The sequence below is a fragment of the Sinohyriopsis cumingii genome, chromosome 13 (genome assembly GCF_028554795.1).
Source record: "Sinohyriopsis cumingii isolate HCF-2022 chromosome 13, ASM2855479v2, whole genome shotgun sequence".
NCBI classification, from domain to species: Eukaryota; Metazoa; Mollusca; class Bivalvia; order Unionida; family Unionidae; genus Sinohyriopsis; species Sinohyriopsis cumingii.
Window position 1 is genome coordinate 47,080,179 of NC_142973.1, and position 22,077 is coordinate 47,102,255.

The window sequence follows — 22,077 nt, forward strand, 5'->3', positions numbered from 1 at the left end:
TCATACAAAATTAATAATCTTACTTTATAATCTACAACCATATACACAATAAGCCTTCAATATGTTATTGATAAAAAAGACATTATTCAGATAGGCCCAATCTCCTACCCGCAATTAAGGAGAAACTTCAATCACACAGTAGAAATACAGTATAGATAACAGTTTGCCTTTTTAAAAAAAATGATTGTATGTTGTTTACACATATATGTATGTTTGCGTGCGTGCATGTTTGCGCATGAGGATATAGTTTATCTTTCAAACGGTGTAATTGTAGATATAACAGTATGTCGTACATTTATTCTTAATGACGTTGTAGAGTTTTGAAATTGCAGGCTGATTATAGTTCTATTTGTTGTCCTCTGAAATGTAATGAAACCCATGACAGGTTGATCATCTAAACATTTACATCTCCAATGATGACTTTCCCACATATGACATTGTGCAGGCATAAACTTTGAACTCTTGTGTGATAACGAACGAGAGAGAGAGAGAGAGAGAGAGAGTGCGAGGGAGAGAGAGGGAGAGAGAGAGAGGGAGAGAGAGAGGTCAATGATCGTTTGATACAGTAATCTGTAAATAACACAAAAACATTGTGAATAGGAACTTAGTATCATTCCTTTCAGTCTGGATTTGAAATCAGTTCAATGAAATTCGAGTCAAAGTTGGCTGGAGAAGGTCAAACGTGAAACGAGGTTTACAGACAGACATAAATGTTGAAATAAATTGAAGACATCTCTAAAAGAGTATTCTAGTGTCATAAAGTAAATGATAATAACACGTTCAGTACACTGAAATGTTCTTGTGTTAAAATAATTAAGGGCGATAGGCATCGTCATCCGGATTTAAAGATTAACCTCTGACTGAAAAATGAAGGTTATTACGCTCTTCCTACAGTTCCAATTAGAAACTCTTTATAGACAAGACAAGGATCTGTCCCACTGTAATGGAAAGCTGTTTTGCACCAACATCCATGTTTTTTTCCGGGAAGCGAGGGACACTCAGTGTGAGACATCCAAGCTTCTGATTCAAGGACTGTTCCGATTTCAGTTGTGGAGTTGGCATAAAACACAAAAGTGAGCGAAAATTAGACTAGGGCAAAAAGAGTTATTACAAATATTGGATTATGCAAACATTCTAAAACTATATAAAAAAAATTTGCATCGGCCGGGAATCGAACCCGGGCCGCCCGCGTGGCAGGCGAGCATTCTACCACTGAACCACCGATGCACATTATTCCCTTGCTTCGTAAGGGCCTATCTCCCCACCGTGTCTTTACCTTAACTGCCTAATGTCATTTACATGTCTGTGTCATCTAATTCAGTAGGCGTTGATTTATTGATTGACTGCCTATGGGGTTACAATGCATGCTGTTAGAATAAACCGACACAACACATCTCTTTATTTGATTCTGAAACGGCGTAGATTACTTGGATTGAAGCACTTTCTAAATTGGAGACAGCCACATGATTTCTCACTTGCTAGTCTCTTCAAAGGTCTTGTCTGCTTGAATTTCATCTCACATCTATCCACAAGATGCATTTTAGTAGAAAACGGTATTCGTTTTCAAGGAGGTTGTAAATAGAACAAAGTCTATCCGGAATTGGTTTTTAAGCAAAATATTGATGGACGAATTCATAATATTTGTACAGATTTCCTATCATATCTTTAACGAAAGATGAATGTGCTGCTTAGAGAGAACCTAAAACGAACCTTGCCTAATCCACCTACTGGAATTATCTTTTTTGTTGTTGTGAAAATCAACTGTCAAATTAATGGTATGACCGTCGACTAGAATGGCAAATTTGGCTTCCATCGACATACATCAGCAAGCATTCATCTTTATGCATAATCCAAGTGTCAAACGGGGACGCCGGCGAATGGAGAATGCTGTTTGATCAACGAATTGTCCAAGGGTCTATCGGCAGCAATTAATATTATGTAGATCTGAAACTCTTGATTATTATCAACAGTAAAATTCAGATGAGTTGGATTTCATTTAGAAGCATGCAAATAAATATCATTTTAATTCTAAATATGTCTTCGTCATCGGAAATCGACTTTATCTTAAAGCATGTTAGTCTAAACAAAGTCAACTAATTACTTTTCATGTGTTACCCACAACAACAATCAGCTTGATTGCATAGTTTCGGTCTTGAATTTAGAGAACCAGTCTGTGTATACAACAATGAATAATGTCATCCATAAATTACATATATTACAAAACACCCTCTTCAGAGAAAACTAAGAGAGAAAAAGAAAACACTTTATAGGAACATTAAGTTCCTTCCTATCATCTGGTCTTAAATGATACAAAGATTATTAAAATTCATTAAATTTAGTTTGATCATGGGTCATTTGCGACAGTTTTTTCTCCTTGGAAGAAGGACTTATATGTGTATGTCTCATAGATTTGGGAGATTAGCTTTGAAGCAAACTGAATAGTAAATGATATCAAAAGACTGATATTTCGAAACAATACTATTTGTGCATGAAATGTACACAAGGAAATGAAATATGTACGTTTCATCTATGATATAATCTTTTCATGTGCAAGGATCTGAGTAACAGCAGCGCACTGATATCAAGCTGTCGATAAGGTAGCGGCTCGTATGCAGGACAAATATAAAGGCGGATAATGGCACGATTATTTCCCATGTGAGGCTCGTTGGTCTAGGGGTATGATTCTCGCTTTGGGTGCGAGAGGTCCCGGGTTCAAATCCCGGACGAGCCCACCATTTTGGAAATGAAAGTTAATACTCATTTTGTAGTATCCTGGTAAATGGTTGAAGCAATCTCTCGGGACAGCCATGAGTGAAATATTTCATTTTCAATTATTCGTGTAAATGCAATACTTTTGACGGATTCATTTCGGAAACGCTGGTGAATTGTCATTTCTCCAAAACTTGAAATAGGTTTTCATATAGTTAGTCAAGTACAATTAATTGGAAGTTAACTTCCCAGAACCCCATTTACAACTTCAGCTTCAGAGGATGTACTGAAATTCTTGAACAAATATAACTACTGTATGGACCAGTGGATTAGCATAGTTTTTCATTGCACTCTTATCTTCCTCTGAACAAAGTTAACCTCCACACCCATACAGAAAAAGTTTGTTTTAGACATCCTTATCAAAATGTATGCTAATAATTATTTAACTTCTGCCAGTTTTGATTGCATAGTTTCATTCTTGAATTTAGAGAACCAGTTTATGTATACAAGAAAGACTAATCTTAACCACAATTACATATGTCAGAAAACACCATCGTCAGAGAAAACTAAGAGAAATAAAAAACACTTTATAGTGACACTAAGTTCCTTCTTATCCTATGCAATAATGATTAAAATTCATTAAAATCAGTTTTTCCTTTGGTCATTTGCGACAGCTTTTTTTGTCCTTGGAGGAAGGACTTATATTTGGGTCATTATCTTCATTATTTGGACATAATGTCGACAAGTAACTGGAGAAGAAAGCCTGGCGATGAATGTAAAAACAAAAGTAATTTGAAGTTATTCTGTCTTCTTGTTCTGAAGCAAATTGAATAGTTTAATGATGACGAAAGACTAAGATTTTGAAACTTTACTAGTTGTGTATGAAATGTACTCATTCTCAAAAAGGAGCATGCCCATCAAGATATATAGACGGAATAAAGCTATCGGTCAATCGATAGATTGATATATAGATATATATTTCATCATTCCAACGAAGGAAGATACCCATCAAGAGAATCAAAATACTTGAACAGGCAATACAATAGACATATAGGCAGACAAACAGGCAGACAGGTTTACAATGGATTGAGATTGAAGCAGACATACAGTTATACATAGAGACAGACAGATAGATGCGAATGAATCTATGTACCATAATGGTCCCGCAGAATGTTCATTAAAAGTAAATAAATTAAATGCCTTTTGGTTTCCTCTGCATTCTCTTTATACAGTTTAAACAATACATCACATAAAACATGGTTTACGCATCATATGAACTATATTTTTAACTTTACAATTTTGATTTTGTTTTAACGTTAATTGCTAGGTCTGAATTAATTAGAAACATTCACCACTTACTACCATTCGATTTACACTTTTAAAAACCAGGCTTGTCGATACTCGGAAGACTGGATCTCGCCCAAAATGCTCCTTATATTTTCATTTCCTTTGTAAGCTCTATTCAAAGTGTAACTTTGAAACGCATCAGGAAATTGTTGTTGCAAATCACACAAATATTCACACAAATATTCTCTTGCAAACTTTGATTCATATGCTGAACATCGATTGAAACTAACAAATAACGTAATTGTTATCTTTTGTTGTGTAAGGTTGTAAGGAATGGAAAGAAGAAAAAATAAGAACGTCGATTAAAACCAGCAAAGAACATGTGTGCGTCTGCGTGTGTGTGTGTGTGTGTGATTTGGATTTTTAACGTAGCTTTAATAATCTATCAGTCATATCGCTACGATGTCCGCAGTGCGACAGATTATAGTTATGTCTAGTACTGGGGCATCATGCCGCAGACATGTAGCATGATGTCCAACCCAGTCATATTATCCTGACACCAGGCGGACCAGTCCTAACACTAACCTCTTAATGCTGAGCGTGAAGCGAGGCAGCTGTTAGTAGCATTTTGTAAGTCTTTGGTATGACTCGACCGGGGATCAGCAAAGAACGTAATTGGTAGGTTGTGATTTTTCTTGTTGAGAATCTTTATTCTTCTTAAAACATCAAGTCTCAGTTTACCCACTTTCTTGATTTTCTAACCTATTTCACGAAAAGCAACAAGCAAACGTCATTAAATGTTGTTGATTGTTACAAATCGTGTGGGAGATATGTATTGGGAATTTGACAATGCTCCTGAACGTACGACTTATTGGAAAAGTATTTTACGTAACAATTGATGAATCTCCTTTAAAACTATTCTAGTGTCCAGATTATGTTTTAAAGAAAGTATATGATACTAATTTAAGATGATGCGCCAAAGCATATTCACGCCTGAATTTTCAATCAAGTGTTCGGTTCATTAGAAAGCGAAACCATACAAAAGGCATATGGTCAATTAAGTGTTTTATCGTTGCAGTTCAAAGATGAACAAGTAAGTCAAATTAGGAAAACTTTGATGTTCAAAAAAATTCACATTTACTCTGCGAATGTATGTCTGTCCATATAATCAGTAAGAATTAAGAATAAAATGTCTTCAGTTAGTTCGCTCTAAAATTGTAAGACATTTTCATGAAACTTGGTCTGTCCTTATTTCAAAATCAACAAATTTCATTTTACTCCCGTTCTCTTATTGTGTGTGTCTGAAGGTGATAAATACTGACTACCACTTGATCAATATCATAAGTAGGTAACATCTTCGGCTAGAGAGTTTATTCTGTTTCTCGGATTTTCAAATGCAACTGTTTCTGCTATAACTATGCATCACCACGGCTCCTGTTCATTCACTGGCTTTGTATGTAACTGCACGTGTTACATTTCCAATAAGTACCATGTTTCCGTTCTTTTAAGTGTTTTGAACGCAACTGATCGTGCAAAAATTGTGATAATCACCATGTCCTGGAAGAAGTCTTCTGCTCTTGATGAGGAGTATAATGCAGTGTATGGCTTCAGACACCATGTGCGGCCAGTGATTTCCTCCCTTTAAAGGTTTCAATTGAAATAAATAGTCGCATAATTGCGATTCGAATTCAATTGAATATATTATAATTTTCTTCCTAAGTTATGCTTTCGGTGAAAATAATATCGGTGTTTTCTCATTGTGTATGTGACATATGTTGGGAAGTTATATTTGTAGTTGTAGATGGCTAGATGATCAACCTGTCTTGCATTTCTTTACCTTTCAGAGATCAATCTTCAGGACTTCAATCAGCCTCAGCTTTCAAAAGTTGACAACCCTATTAAGAATAAATATGCTTGATAAAGTTATATTTACAATTATACGGTGCAACATTTTGGAATTGTTATCTTCACAGAGCTGTAACAACAATAAGTAATCTTGCAGATGCGGAACGTCGATTGAAACCAAAAAAGAACATAATTGTTAGTTTTAATTTGTAAGCTTGTAAAGAATGTAAGAAAGAAAAAAGAAGATCGACTTTAACCAACAAAGAACGTACTTGTTACATTTGTTTTGCAAGCTTTTAAGGAATGTAAAAGAAAAAAAGAACGTGGACTGAAACCAACATAGATTGTAATTGTTATTTTTTGTTTTGTAAAGTTGTATGGAATATAAAGGAGAAAAACTAAGAACGTCGAATATAACTAACAAAAAACGAAATTGTTAGTTTTCTTTTGTTGAGAATATTTATTCTTCTTAAAACTTCAGGTCTCTGTTTAACCACTTGCTTGATTTTTCAACTTATTTCTCGAAATACATCGAACAAGCGTCATTAAATCTTGTTGATGTTGCAAAATCGTGTGGGAAATATGTGTTTGGAATTAACAATGCTCCTGAACCCATGCCTTACAGGAAAGGTATTTAACGTAACAATTGATGAATCTCCTTTAAATATATCCTAATGTCCCGATTATTCCCGTTTGCAAGTTTATTCTGTTGTATAATGTCAAATTTAGGAAATCTACTCCTTATTCCATTTCTTTTTCGTTTTAATTTTAATTGATGAATGTTGGTTGTTTTATCCAGTCAGGAAACTATTTTTCCTCCACATGGGTCCAAACGAGGAAACTATCCTCAATACACCTAACGTACAAAAATGGTAATTTATGGCCGTTGCACACTTTTCTTTCTCCAAGTATACAGTTTTAAGAGGCTGTAAGTTTGGTCAGTTTTTTCCAGGAAATCATTTGTATCTTTAAAATATGGATAGTGTTTCTGCGCCAAAGTGTTTCGATTAAAATAAATCCGCTCGGCAACACGCTCAGTCTGTCTTGAACAATCTGAAACAATGTGCCACTTGTCCGAACTTCGCTTGGCATAGTCCAGTTCTAGACCCGTTTGTGACTTTTCGGATAAATATAACAATACCTTGGTATTGAATTCGGAATACAGCAGTCGAATTCCCTTGTGTTCAGAAATCTACCTAAACATACTTTACCAAGACTTCGTCTGATTTCCATTTACTATTCAAAAATATCGTCTGACTTCCATGTTTTCGGCAAGTTTCCGTCTGACTTTTATTTACCTTTTCAAGATTCAATCCGAGTCACATTTCTGTCTCACTTCAAACTGGGTTTGTAATAGGCTGATAATATTGCAAAATCATTTCGTTGTAGCTCTAATTCCAAAATGTACTGATGAAAGACATTGGTGGCATTACTTTTACTAGACTTCTTGATTGCCAGAGAACTGTTTTAGCATTAATTTTGCAACTCCCTATTTTATGATTTACTCAGGTTTGAGTTCTGGATAGAAACATCAGGTGTGCTTTTGTTTCGATAGACAGAAATGCATTTCTGCACATTCTCAGGCATACAGTTCTATGAATGCTATGGCATGCAGTTTAATACATCCTCAATGACAAAATAATTGCTTTTGATTTTGGATTCACGGGGCATCTATCAAACGAGGGACATTCTGTGTGAGAAACCCCATCTCCTGATGGAAGACTTTAAGTTGTGGCGTTGGCATACAAAACATAAGTGAGCGACAATTAGGTTACAGCGAGAAACGCTAGTACAATTTAGGACCATGCACACATTCTGAACGTAAAAGTACCCTTTCATCGACTTGCAATCAAATGAAGGCCGCCAGCGTCTGTATATATATGGCTCTTAGATCTTTCTACAAGACACATGCAAGTAGAGAAATGGTGTTCATTTCTAAGGAGGTTGTGAATCAAATAAAATCCCTCCTGAATTAGTTTGTAAGCAAGACATTAATGGACGCAATTCGCACTATTGGTACAGTTTTCCTATCCTAAAGTTTGGTGTATTGCTTAGATAAAACCTGCAATCAACTTTGCCTAATGCATCTACTGCAAATATATTTGTTTCGTTTACTATAATATTCAACGCTGGCAGCAAGATCATGTATAATACTAAAGGTTTAGTAAAGAACATGCCAAATATCTGGTACACCAGGATTTCCTGAGGAAAAACTAATGATCTGAGCTCAAATCCAAATAAAGATGTTTTCATACAAAATTAATAATCTTACTTTATAATCTACAACCATATACACAATAAGCCTTCAATATGTTATTGATAAAAAAGACATTATTCAGATAGGCCCAATCTCCTACCCGCAATTAAGGAGAAACTTCAATCACACAGTAGAAATACAGTATAGATAACAGTTTGCCTTTTTAAAAAAATGATTGTATGTTGTTTACACATATATGTATGTTTGCGTGCGTGCATGTTTGCGCATGAGGATATAGTTTATCTTTCAAACGGTGTAATTGTAGATATAACAGTATGTCGTACATTTATTCTTAATGACGTTGTAGAGTTTTGAAATTGCAGGCTGATTATAGTTATATTTGTTGTCCTCTGAAATGTAATGAAACCCATGACAGGTTGATCATCTAAACATTTACATCTCCAATGATGACTTTCCTACATATGACATTGTGCAGGCATAAACTTTGAACTCTTGTGTGATAACGAACGAGAGAGAGAGAGAGAGAGAGAGAGAGAGAGTGCGAGGGAGAGAGAGGGAGAGAGAGAGAGGGAGAGAGAGAGGTCAATGATCGTTTGATACAGTAATCTGTAAATAACACAAAAACATTGTGAATAGGAACTTAGTATCATTCCTTTCAGTCTGGATTTGAAATCAGTTCAATGAAATTCGAGTCAAAGTTGGCTGGAGAAGGTCAAACGTGAAACGAGGTTTACAGACAGACATAAATGTTGAAATAAATTGAAGACATCTCTAAAAGAGTATTCTAGTGTCATAAAGTAAATGATAATAACACGTTCAGTACACTGAAATGTTCTTGTGTTAAAATAATTAAGGGCGATAGGCATCGTCATCCGGATTTAAAGATTAACCTCTGACTGAAAAATGAAGGTTATTACGCTCTTCCTACAGTTCCAATTAGAAACTCCTTATAGACAAGATAAGGATCTGTCCCACTGTAATGGAAAGCTGTTTTGCACCAACATCCATGTTTTTTTCCGGGAAGCGAGGGACACTCAGTGTGAGACATCCAAGCTTCTGATTCAAGGACTGTTCCGATTTCAGTTGTGGAGTTGGCATAAAACACAAAAGTGAGCGAAAATTAGACTAGGGCAAAAAGAGTTATTACAAATATTGGATTATGCAAACATTCTAAAACTATATAAAAAAAATTTGCATCGGCCGGGAATCGAACCCGGGCCGCCCGCGTGGCAGGCGAGCATTCTACCACTGAACCACCGATGCACATTATTCCCTTGCTTCGTAAGGGCCTATCTCCCCACCGTGTCTTTACCTTAACTGCCTAATGTCATTTACATGTCTGTGTCATCTAATTCAGTAGGCGTTGATTTATTGATTGACTGCCTATGGGGTTACAATGCATGCTGTTAGAATAAACCGACACAACACATCTCTTTATTTGATTCTGAAACGGCGTAGATTACTTGGATTGAAGCACTTTCTAAATTGGAGACAGCCACATGATTTCTCACTTGCTAGTCTCTTCAAAGGTCTTGTCTGCTTGAATTTCATCTCACATCTATCCACAAGATGCATTTTAGTAGAAAACGGTATTCGTTTTCAAGGAGGTTGTAAATAGAACAAAGTCTATCCGGAATTGGTTTTTAAGCAAAATATTGATGGACGAATTCATAATATTTGTACAGATTTCCTATCATATCTTTAACGAAAGATGAATGTGCTGCTTAGAGAGAACCTAAAACGAACCTTGCCTAATCCGCCTACTGGAATTATCTTTTTTGTTGTTGTGAAAATCAACTGTCAAATTAATGGTATGACCGTCGACTAGAATGGCAAATTTGGCTTCCATCGACATACATCAGCATGCATTCATCTTTATGCATAATGCAAGTGTCAAACGGGGACGCCGGCGAATGGAGAATGCTGTTTGATCAACGGATTCTCCAAGGGTCTATCGGCAGCAATTAATATTATGTAGATCTGAAACTCTTGATTATTATCAACAGTAAAATTCAGATGAGTTGGATTTCATTTAGAAGCATGCAAATAAATATCATTTTAATTCTAAATATGTCTTCGTCATCGGAAATCGACTTTATCTTAAAGCATGTTAGTCTAAACAAAGTCAACTAATTACTTTTCATGTGTTACCCACAACAACAATCAGCTTGATTGCATAGTTTCGGTCTTGAATTTAGAGAACCAGTCTGTGTATACAACAATGAATAATGTCATCCATAAATTACATATATTACAAAACACCCTCTTCAGAGAAAACTAAGAGAGAAAAAGAAAACACTTTATAGGAACATTAAGTTCCTTCCTATCATCTGGTCTTAAATGATGCAAAGATTATTAAAATTCATTAAATTTAGTTTGATCATGGGTCATTTGCGACAGTTTTTTCTCCTTGGAAGAAGGACTTATATGTGTATGTCTCATAGATTTGGGAGATTAGCTTTGAAGCAAACTGAATAGTAAATGATATCAAAAGACTGATATTTCGAAACAATACTATTTGTGCATGAAATGTACACAAGGAAATGAAATATGTACGTTTCATCTATGATATAATCTTTTCATGTGCAAGGATCTGAGTAACAGCAGCGCACTGATATCAAGCTGTCGATAAGGTAGCGGCTCGTATGCAGGACAAATATAAAGGCAGATAATGGCACGATTATTTCCCATGTGAGGCTCGTTGGTCTAGGGGTATGATTCTCGCTTTGGGTGCGAGAGGTCCCGGGTTCAAATCCCGGACGAGCCCACCATTTTGGAAATGAAAGTTAATACTCATTTTGTAGTATCCTGGTAAATGGTTGAAGCAATCTCTCGGGACAGCCATGAGTGAAATATTTCATTTTCAATTATTCGTGTAAATGCAATACTTTTGACGGATTCATTTCGGAAACGCTGGTGAATTGTCATTTCTCCAAAACTTGAAATAGGTTTTCATATAGTTAGTCAAGTACAATTAATTGGAAGTTAACTTCCCAGAACCCCATTTACAACTTCAGCTTCAGAGGATGTACTGAAATTCTTGAACAAATATAACTACTGTATGGACCAGTGGATTAGCATAGTTTTTCATTGCACTCTTATCTTCCTCTGAACAAAGTTAACCTCCACACCCATACAGAAAAAGTTTGTTTTAGACATCCTTATCAAAATGTATGCTAATAATTATTTAACTTCTGCCAGTTTTGATTGCATAGTTTCATTCTTGAATTTAGAGAACCAGTTTATGTATACAAGAAAGACTAATCTTAACCACAATTACATATGTCAGAAAACACCATCGTCAGAGAAAACTAAGAGAAATAAAAAACACTTTATAGTGACACTAAGTTCCTTCTTATCCTATGCAATAATGATTAAAATTCATTAAAATCAGTTTTTCCTTTGGTCATTTGCGACAGCTTTTTTTGTCCTTGGAGGAAGGACTTATATTTGGGTCATTATCTTCATTATTTGGACATAATGTCGACAAGTAACTGGAGAAGAAAGCCTGGCGATGAATGTAAAAACAAAAGTAATTTGAAGTTATTCTGTCTTCTTGTTCTGAAGCAAATTGAATAGTTTAATGATGACGAAAGACTAAGATTTTGAAACTTTACTAGTTGTGTATGAAATGTACTCATTCTCAAAAAGGAGCATGCCCATCAAGATATATAGACGGAATAAAGCTATCGGTCAATCGATAGATTGATATATAGATATATATTTCATCATTCCAACGAAGGAAAATACCCATCAAGAGAATCAAAATACTTGAACAGGCAATACAATAGACATATAGGCAGACAAACAGGCAGACAGGTTTACAATGGATTGAGATTGAAGCAGACATACAGTTATACATAGAGACAGACAGATAGATGCGAATGAATCTATGTACCATAATGGTCCCGCAGAATGTTCATTAAAAGTAAATAAATTAAATGCCTTTTGGTTTCCTCTGCATTCTCTTTATACAGTTTAAACAATACATCACATAAAACATGGTTTACGCATCATATGAACTATATTTTTAACTTTACAATTTTGATTTTGTTTTAACGTTAATTGCTAGGTCTGAATTAATTAGAAACATTCACCACTTACTACCATTCGATTTACACTTTTAAAAACCAGGCTTGTCGATACTCGGAAGACTGGATCTCGCCCAAAATGCTCCTTATATTTTCATTTCCTTTGTAAGCTCTATTCAAAGTGTAACTTTGAAACGCATCAGGAAATTGTTGTTGCAAATCACACAAATATTCACACAAATATTCTCTTGCAAACTTTGATTCATATGCTGAACATCGATTGAAACTAACAAATAACGTAATTGTTATCTTTTGTTGTGTAAGGTTGTAAGGAATGGAAAGAAGAAAAAATAAGAACGTCGATTAAAACCAGCAAAGAACATGTGTGCGTCTGCGTGTGTGTGTGTGTGTGTGTGTGTGTGTGATTTGGATTTTTAACGTAGCTTTAATAATCTATCAGTCATATCGCTACGATGTCCGCAGTGCGACAGATTATAGTTATGTCTAGTACTGGGGCATCATGCCGCAGACATGTAGCATGATGTCCAACCCAGTCATATTATCCTGACACCAGGCGGACCAGTCCTAACACTAACCTCTTAATGCTGAGCGTGAAGCGAGGCAGCTGTTAGTAGCATTTTGTAAGTCTTTGGTATGACTCGACCGGGGATCAGCAAAGAACGTAATTGGTAGGTTGTGATTTTTCTTGTTGAGAATCTTTATTCTTCTTAAAACATCAAGTCTCAGTTTACCCACTTTCTTGATTTTCTAACCTATTTCACGAAAAGCAACAAGCAAACGTCATTAAATGTTGTTGATTGTTACAAATCGTGTGGGAGATATGTATTGGGAATTTGACAATGCTCCTGAACGTACGACTTATTGGAAAAGTATTTTACGTAACAATTGATGAATCTCCTTTAAAACTATTCTAGTGTCCAGATTATGTTTTAAAGAAAGTATATGATACTAATTTAAGATGATGCGCCAAAGCATATTCACGCCTGAATTTTCAATCAAGTGTTCGGTTCATTAGAAAGCGAAACCATACAAAAGGCATATGGTCAATTAAGTGTTTTATCGTTGCAGTTCAAAGATGAACAAGTAAGTCAAATTAGGAAAACTTTGATGTTCAAAAAAATTCACATTTACTCTGCGAATGTATGTCTGTCCATATAATCAGTAAGAATTAAGAATAAAATGTCTTCAGTTAGTTCGCTCTAAAATTGTAAGACATTTTCATGAAACTTGGTCTGTCCTTATTTCAAAATCAACAAATTTCATTTTACTCCCGTTCTCTTATTGTGTGTGTCTGAAGGTGATAAATACTGACTACCACTTGATCAATATCATAAGTAGGTAACATCTTCGGCTAGAGAGTTTATTCTGTTTCTCGGATTTTCAAATGCAACTGTTTCTGCTATAACTATGCATCACCACGGCTCCTGTTCATTCACTGGCTTTGTATGTAACTGCACGTGTTACATTTCCAATAAGTACCATGTTTCCGTTCTTTTAAGTGTTTTGAACGCAACTGATCGTGCAAAAATTGTGATAATCACCATGTCCTGGAAGAAGTCTTCTGCTCTTGATGAGGAGTATAATGCAGTGTATGGCTTCAGACACCATGTGCGGCCAGTGATTTCCTCCCTTTAAAGGTTTCAATTGAAATAAATAGTCGCATAATTGCGATTCGAATTCAATTGAATATATTATAATTTTCTTCCTAAGTTATGCTTTCGGTGAAAATAATATCGGTGTTTTCTCATTGTGTATGTGACATATGTTGGGAAGTTATATTTGTAGTTGTAGATGGCTAGATGATCAACCTGTCTTGCATTTCTTTACCTTTCAGAGATCAATCTTCAGGACTTCAATCAGCCTCAGCTTTCAAAAGTTGACAACCCTATTAAGAATAAATATGCTTGATAAAGTTATATTTACAATTATACGGTGCAACATTTTGGAATTGTTATCTTCACAGAGCTGTAACAACAATAAGTAATCTTGCAGATGCGGAACGTCGATTGAAACCAAAAAAGAACATAATTGTTAGTTTTAATTTGTAAGCTTGTAAAGAATGTAAGAAAGAAAAAAAGAAGATCGACTTTAACCAACAAAGAACGTACTTGTTACATTTGTTTTGCAAGCTTTTAAGGAATGTAAAAGAAAAAAAGAACGTGGACTGAAACCAACATAGATCGTAATTGTTATTTTTTGTTTTGTAAAGTTGTATGGAATATAAAGGAGAAAAACTAAGAACGTCGAATATAACTAACAAAAAACGAAATTGTTAGTTTTGTTTTGTTGAGAATATTTATTCTTCTTAAAACTTCAGGTCTCTGTTTAACCACTTGCTTGATTTTTCAACTTATTTCTCGAAATACATCGAACAAGCGTCATTAAATCTTGTTGATGTTGCAAAATCGTGTGGGAAATATGTGTTTGGAATTAACAATGCTCCTGAACCCATGCCTTACAGGAAAGGTATTTAACGTAACAATTGATGAATCTCCTTTAAATATATCCTAATGTCCCGATTATTCCCGTTTGCAAGTTTATTCTGTTGTATAATGTCAAATTTAGGAAATCTACTCCTTATTCCATTTCTTTTTCGTTTTAATTTTAATTGATGAATGTTGGTTGTTTTATCCAGTCAGGAAACTATTTTTCCTCCACATGGGTCCAAACGAGGAAACTATCCTCAATACACCTAACGTACAAAAATGGTAATTTATGGCCGTTGCACACTTTTCTTTCTCCAAGTATACAGTTTTAAGAGGCTGTAAGTTTGGTCAGTTTTTTCCAGGAAATCATTTGTATCTTTAAAATATGGATAGTGTTTCTGCGCCAAAGTGTTTCGATTAAAATAAATCCGCTCGGCAACACGCTCAGTCTGTCTTGAACAATCTGAAACAATGTGCCACTTGTCCGAACTTCGCTTGGCATAGTCCAGTTCTAGACCCGTTTGTGACTTTTCGGATAAATATAACAATACCTTGGTATTGAATTCGGAATACAGCAGTCGAATTCCCTTGTGTTCAGAAATCTACCTAAACATACTTTACCAAGACTTCGTCTGATTTCCATTTACTATTCAAAAATATCGTCTGACTTCCATGTTTTCGGCAAGTTTCCGTCTGACTTTTATTTACCTTTTCAAGATTCAATCCGAGTCACATTTCTGTCTCACTTCAAACTGGGTTTGTAATAGGCTGATAATATTGCAAAATCATTTCGTTGTAGCTCTAATTCCAAAATGTACTGATGAAAGACATTGGTGGCATTACTTTTACTAGACTTCTTGATTGCCAGAGAACTGTTTTAGCATTAATTTTGCAACTCCCTATTTTATGATTTACTCAGGTTTGAGTTCTGGATAGAAACATCAGGTGTGCTTTTGTTTCGATAGACAGAAATGCATTTCTGCACATTCTCAGGCATACAGTTCTATGAATGCTATGGCATGCAGTTTAATACATCCTCAATGACAAAATAATTGCTTTTGATTTTGGATTCACGGGGCATCTATCAAACGAGGGACATTCTGTGTGAGAAACCCCATCTCCTGATGGAAGACTTTAAGTTGTGGCGTTGGCATACAAAACATAAGTGAGCGACAATTAGGTTACAGCGAGAAACGCTAGTACAATTTAGGACCATGCACACATTCTGAACGTAAAAGTACCCTTTCATCGACTTGCAATCAAATGAAGGCCGCCAGCGTCTGTATATATATGGCTCTTAGATCTTTCTACAAGACACATGCAAGTAGAGAAATGGTGTTCATTTCTAAGGAGGTTGTGAATCAAATAAAATCCCTCCTGAATTAGTTTGTAAGCAAGACATTAATGGACGCAATTCGCACTATTGGTACAGTTTTCCTATCCTAAAGTTTGGTGTATTGCTTAGATAAAACCTGCAATCAACTTTGCCTAATGCATCTACTGCAAATATATTTGTTTCGTTTACTATAATATTCAACGCTGGCAGCAAGATCATGTATAATACTAAAGGTTTAGTAAAGAACATGCCAAATATCTGGTACACCAGGATTTCCTGAGGAAAAACTAATGATCTGAGCTCAAATCCAAATAAAGATGTTTTCATACAAAATTAATAATCTTACTTTATAATCTACAACCATATACACAATAAGCCTTCAATATGTTATTGATAAAAAAGACATTATTCAGATAGGCCCAATCTCCTACCCGCAATTAAGGAGAAACTTCAATCACACAGTAGAAATACAGTATAGATAACAGTTTGCCTTTTAAAAAAAATGATTGTATGTTGTTTACACATATATGTATGTTTGCGTGCGTGCATGTTTGCGCATGAGGATATAGTTTATCTTTCAAACGGTGTAATTGTAGATATAACAGTATGTCGTACATTTATTCTTAATGACGTTGTAGAGTTTTGAAATTGCAGGCTGATTATAGTTCTATTTGTTGTCCTCTGAAATGTAATGAAACCCATGACAGGTTGATCATCTAAACATTTACATCTCCAATGATGACTTTCCTACATATGACATTGTGCAGGCATAAACTTTGAACTCTTGTGTGATAACGAACGAGAGAGAGAGAGAGAGAGAGAGAGAGAGAGAGAGAGAGAGAGTGCGAGGGAGAGAGATGGAGAGAGAGAGAGGGAGAGAGAGAGGTCAATGATCGTTTGATACAGTAATCTGTAAATAACACAAAAACATTGTGAATAGGAACTTAGTATCATTCCTTTCAGTCTGGATTTGAAATCAGTTCAATGAAATTCGAGTCAAAGTTGGCTGGAGAAGGTCAAACGTGAAACGAGGTTTACAGACAGACATAAATGTTGAAATAAATTGAAGACATCTCTAAAAGAGTATTCTAGTGTCATAAAGTAAATGATAATAACACGTTCAGTACACTGAAATGTTCTTGTGTTAAAATAATTAAGGGCGATAGGCATCGTCATCCGGATTTAAAGATTAACCTCTGACTGAAAAATGAAGGTTATTACGCTCTTCCTACAGTTCCAATTAGAAACTCCTTATAGACAAGATAAGGATCTGTCCCACTGTAATGGAAAGCTGTTTTGCACCAACATCCATGTTTTTTTCCGGGAAGCGAGGGACACTCAGTGTGAGACATCCAAGCTTCTGATTCAAGGACTGTTCCGATTTCAGTTGTGGAGTTGGCATAAAACACAAAAGTGAGCGAAAATTAGACTAGGGCAAAAAGAGTTATTACAAATATTGGATTATGCAAACATTCTAAAACTATATAAAAAAAATTTGCATCGGCCGGGAATCGAACCCGGGCCGCCCGCGTGGCAGGCGAGCATTCTACCACTGAACCACCGATGCACATTATTCCCTTGCTTCGTAAGGGCCTATCTCCCCACCGTGTCTTTACCTTAACTACCTAATATCATTTACATGTCTGTGTCATCTAATTCAGTAGGCGTTGATTTATTGATTGACTGCCTATGGGGTTACAATGCATGCTGTTAGAATAAACCGACACAACACATCTCTTTATTTGATTCTGAAACGGCGTAGATTACTTGGATTGAAGCACTTTCTAAATTGGAGACAGCCACATGATTTCTCACTTGCTAGTCTCTTCAAAGGTCTTGTCTGCTTGAATTTCATCTCACATCTATCCACAAGATGCATTTTAGTAGAAAACGGTATTCGTTTTCAAGGAGGTTGTAAATAGAACAAAGTCTATCCGGAATTGGTTTTTAAGCAAAATATTGATGGACGAATTCATAATATTTGTACAGATTTCCTATCATATCTTTAACGAAAGATGAATGTGCTGCTTAGAGAGAACCTAAAACGAACCTTGCCTAATCCACCTACTGGAATTATCTTTTTTGTTGTTGTGAAAATCAACTGTCAAATTAATGGTATGACCGTCGACTAGAATGGCAAATTTAGCTTCCATCGACATACATCAGCATGCATTCATCTTTATGCATAATCCAAGTGTCAAACGGGGACGCCGGCGAATGGAGAATGCTGTTTGATCAACGAATTGTCCAAGGGTCTATCGGCAGCAATTAATATTATGTAGATCTGAAACTCTTGATTATTATCAACAGTAAAATTCAGATGAGTTGGATTTCATTTAGAAGCATGCAAATAAAATATCATTTTAATTCTAAATATGTCTTCGTCATCGGAAATCGACTTTATCTTAAAGCATGTTAGTCTAAACAAAGTCAACTAATTACTTTTCATTTGTTACCCACAACAACAATCAGCTTGATTGCATAGTTTCGGTCTTGAATTTAGAGAACCAGTCTGTGTATACAACAATGAATAATGTCATCCATAAATTACATATATTACAAAACACCCTCTTCAGAGAAAACTAAGAGAGAAAAAGAAAACACTTTATAGGAACATTAAGTTCCTTCCTATCATCTGGTCTTAAATGATGGAAAGATTATTAAAATTCATTAAATTTAGTTTGATCATGGGTCATTTGCGACAGTTTTTTCTCCTTGGAAGAAGGACTTATATGTGTATGTCTCATAGATTTGGGAGATTAGCTTTGAAGCAAACTGAATAGTAAATGATATCAAAAGACTGATATTTCGAAACAATACTATTTGTGCATGAAATGTACACAAGGAAATGAAATATGTACGTTTCATCTATGATATAATCTTTTCATGTGCAAGGATCTGAGTAACAGCAGCGCACTGATATCAAGCTGTCGATAAGGTAGCGGCTCGTATGCAGGACAAATATAAAGGCGGATAATGGCACGATTATTTCCCATGTGAGGCTCGTTGGTCTAGGGGTATGATTCTCGCTTTGGGTGCGAGAGGTCCCGGGTTCAAATCCCGGACGAGCCCACCATTTTGGAAATGAAAGTTAATACTCATTTTGTAGTATCCTGGTAAATGGTTGAAGCAATCTCTCGGGACAGCCATGAGTGAAATATTTCATTTTCAATTATTCGTGTAAATGCAATACTTTTGACGGATTCATTTCGGAAACGCTGGTGAATTGTCATTTCTCCAAAACTTGAAATAGGTTTTCATATAGTTAGTCAAGTACAATTAATTGGAAGTTAACTTCCCAGAACCCCATTTACAACTTCAGCTTCAGAGGATGTACTGAAATTCTTGAACAAATATAACTACTGTATGGACCAGTGGATTAGCATAGTTTTTCATTGCACTCTTATCTTCCTCTGAACAAAGTTAACCTCCACACCCATACAGAAAAAGTTTGTTTTAGACATCCTTATCAAAATGTATGCTAATAATTATTTAACTTCTGCCAGTTTTGATTGCATAGTTTCATTCTTGAATTTAGAGAACCAGTTTATGTATACAAGAAAGACTAATCTTAACCACAATTACATATGTCAGAAAACACCATCGTCAGAGAAAACTAAGAGAAATAAAAAACACTTTATAGTGACACTAAGTTCCTTCTTATCCTATGCAATAATGATTAAAATTCATTAAAATCAGTTTTTCCTTTGGTCATTTGCGACAGTTTTTTTTTTTGTCCTTGGTGGAAGGACTTATATTTGGGTCATTATCTTCATTATTTGGACATAATGTCGACAAGTAACTGGAGAAGAAAGCCTGGCGATGAATGTAAAAACAAAAGTAATTTGAAGTTATTCTGTCTTCTTGTTCTGAAGCAAATTGAATAGTTTAATGATGACGAAAGACTAAGATTTTGAAACTTTACTAGTTGTGTATGAAATGTACTCATTCTCAAAAAGGAGCATGCCCATCAAGATATATAGACGGAATAAAGCTATCGGTCAATCGATAGATTGATATATAGATATATATTTCATCATTCCAACGAAGGAAAATACCCATCAAGAGAATCAAAATACTTGAACAGGCAATACAATAGACATATAGGCAGACAAACAGGCAGACAGGTTTACAATGGATTGAGATTGAAGCAGACATACAGTTATACATAGAGACAGACAGATAGATGCGAATGAATCTATGTACCATAATGGTCCCGCAGAATGTTCATTAAAAGTAAATAAATTAAATGCCTTTTGGTTTCCTCTGCATTCTCTTTATACAGTTTAAACAATACATCACATAAAACATGGTTTACGCATCATATGAACTATATTTTTAACTTTACAATTTTGATTTTGTTTTAACGTTAATTGCTAGGTCTGAATTAATTAGAAACATTCACCACTTACTACCATTCGATTTACACTTTTAAAAACCAGGCTTGTCGATACTCGGAAGACTGGATCTCGCCCAAAATGCTCCTTATATTTTCATTTCCTTTGTAAGCTCTATTCAAAGTGTAACTTTGAAACGCATCAGGAAATTGTTGTTGCAAATCACACAAATATTCACACAAATATTCTCTTGCAAACTTTGATTCATATGCTGAACATCGATTGAAACTAACAAATAACGTAATTGTTATCTTTTGTTGTGTAAGGTTGTAAGGAATGGAAAGAAGAAAAAATAAGAACGTCGATTAAAACCAGCAAAGAACATGTGTGCGTCTGCGTGTGTGTGTGTGTGTGTGTGTGTGATTTGGATTTTTAACGTAGCTTTAATAATCTATCAGTCATATCGCTACGATGTCCGCAGTGCGACAGATTATAGTTATGTCTAGTACTGGGGCATCATGCCACAGACATGTAGCATGATGTCCAACCCAGTCATATTATCCTGACACCAGGCGGACCAGTCCTAACACTAACCTCTTAATGCTGAGCGTGAAGCGAGGCAGCTGTTAGTAGCATTTTGTAAGTCTTTGGTATGACTCGACCGGGGATCAGCAAAGAACGTAATTGGTAGGTTGTGATTTTTCTTGTTGAGAATCTTTATTCTTCTTAAAACATCAAGTCTCAGTTTACCCACTTTCTTGATTTTCTAACCTATTTCACGAAAAGCAACAAGCAAACGTCATTAAATGTTGTTGATTGTTACAAATCGTGTGGGAGATATGTATTGGGAATTTGACAATGCTCCTGAACGTACGACTTATTGGAAAAGTATTTTACGTAACAATTGATGAATCTCCTTTAAAACTATTCTAGTGTCCAGATTATGTTTTAAAGAAAGTATATGATACTAATTTAAGATGATGCGCCAAAGCATATTCACGCCTGAATTTTCAATCAAGTGTTCGGTTCATTAGAAAGCGAAACCATACAAAAGGCATATGGTCAATTAAGTGTTTTATCGTTGCAGTTCAAAGATGAACAAGTAAGTCAAATTAGGAAAACTTTGATGTTCAAAAAAATTCACATTTACTCTGCGAATGTATGTCTGTCCATATAATCAGTAAGAATTAAGAATAAAATGTCTTCAGTTAGTTCGCTCTAAAATTGTAAGACATTTTCATGAAACTTGGTCTGTCCTTATTTCAAAATCAACAAATTTCATTTTACTCCCGTTCTCTTATTGTGTGTGTCTGAAGGTGATAAATACTGACTACCACTTGATCAATATCATAAGTAGGTAACATCTTCGGCTAGAGAGTTTATTCTGTTTCTCGGATTTTCAAATGCAACTGTTTCTGCTATAACTATGCATCACCACGGCTCCTGTTCATTCACTGGCTTTGTATGTAACTGCACGTGTTACATTTCCAATAAGTACCATGTTTCCGTTCTTTTAAATGTTTTGAACGCAACTGATCGTGCAAAAATTGTGATAATCACCATGTCCTGGAAGAAATCTTCTGCTCTTGATGAGGAGTATAATGCAGTGTATGGCTTCAGACACCATGTGCGGCCAGTGATTTCCTCCCTTTAAAGGTTTCAATTGAAATAAATAGTCGCATAATTGCGATTCGAATTCAATTGAATATATTATAATTTTCTTCCTAAGTTATGCTTTCGGTGAAAATAATATCGGTGTTTTCTCGTTGTGTATGTGACATATGTTGGGAAGTTATATTTGTAGTTGTAGATGGCTAGATGATCAACCTGTCTTGCATTTCTTTACCTTTCAGAGATCAATCTTCAG

The 22,077-nt window shown here is 35.3% G+C and overlaps 6 non-coding genes across 6 annotated transcripts; 3 read left to right on the forward strand and 3 right to left on the reverse strand.

The window, feature by feature from the left end:
* Window positions 1-1,156: 1,156 nt before the first annotated feature.
* Window positions 1,157-1,227, reverse strand: Trnag-gcc (transfer RNA glycine (anticodon GCC)). The gene has a single exon. It is a non-coding gene; the product is annotated as a tRNA-Gly (tRNA).
* Window positions 1,228-2,659: 1,432 nt separating this feature from the next.
* Trnap-ugg (transfer RNA proline (anticodon UGG)) lies at window positions 2,660-2,731 on the forward strand. The gene has a single exon. It is a non-coding gene; the product is annotated as a tRNA-Pro (tRNA).
* A 6,520-nt stretch (window positions 2,732-9,251) lies between these two features.
* Trnag-gcc (transfer RNA glycine (anticodon GCC)) lies at window positions 9,252-9,322 on the reverse strand. The gene has a single exon. It is a non-coding gene; the product is annotated as a tRNA-Gly (tRNA).
* Window positions 9,323-10,754: 1,432 nt separating this feature from the next.
* On the forward strand, window positions 10,755-10,826 carry Trnap-ugg (transfer RNA proline (anticodon UGG)). Its single transcript has one exon. It is a non-coding gene; the product is annotated as a tRNA-Pro (tRNA).
* Window positions 10,827-17,369: 6,543 nt separating this feature from the next.
* Window positions 17,370-17,440, reverse strand: Trnag-gcc (transfer RNA glycine (anticodon GCC)). The gene has a single exon. It is a non-coding gene; the product is annotated as a tRNA-Gly (tRNA).
* Window positions 17,441-18,873: 1,433 nt separating this feature from the next.
* Trnap-ugg (transfer RNA proline (anticodon UGG)) lies at window positions 18,874-18,945 on the forward strand. The gene has a single exon. It is a non-coding gene; the product is annotated as a tRNA-Pro (tRNA).
* Window positions 18,946-22,077: the final 3,132 nt, after the last annotated feature.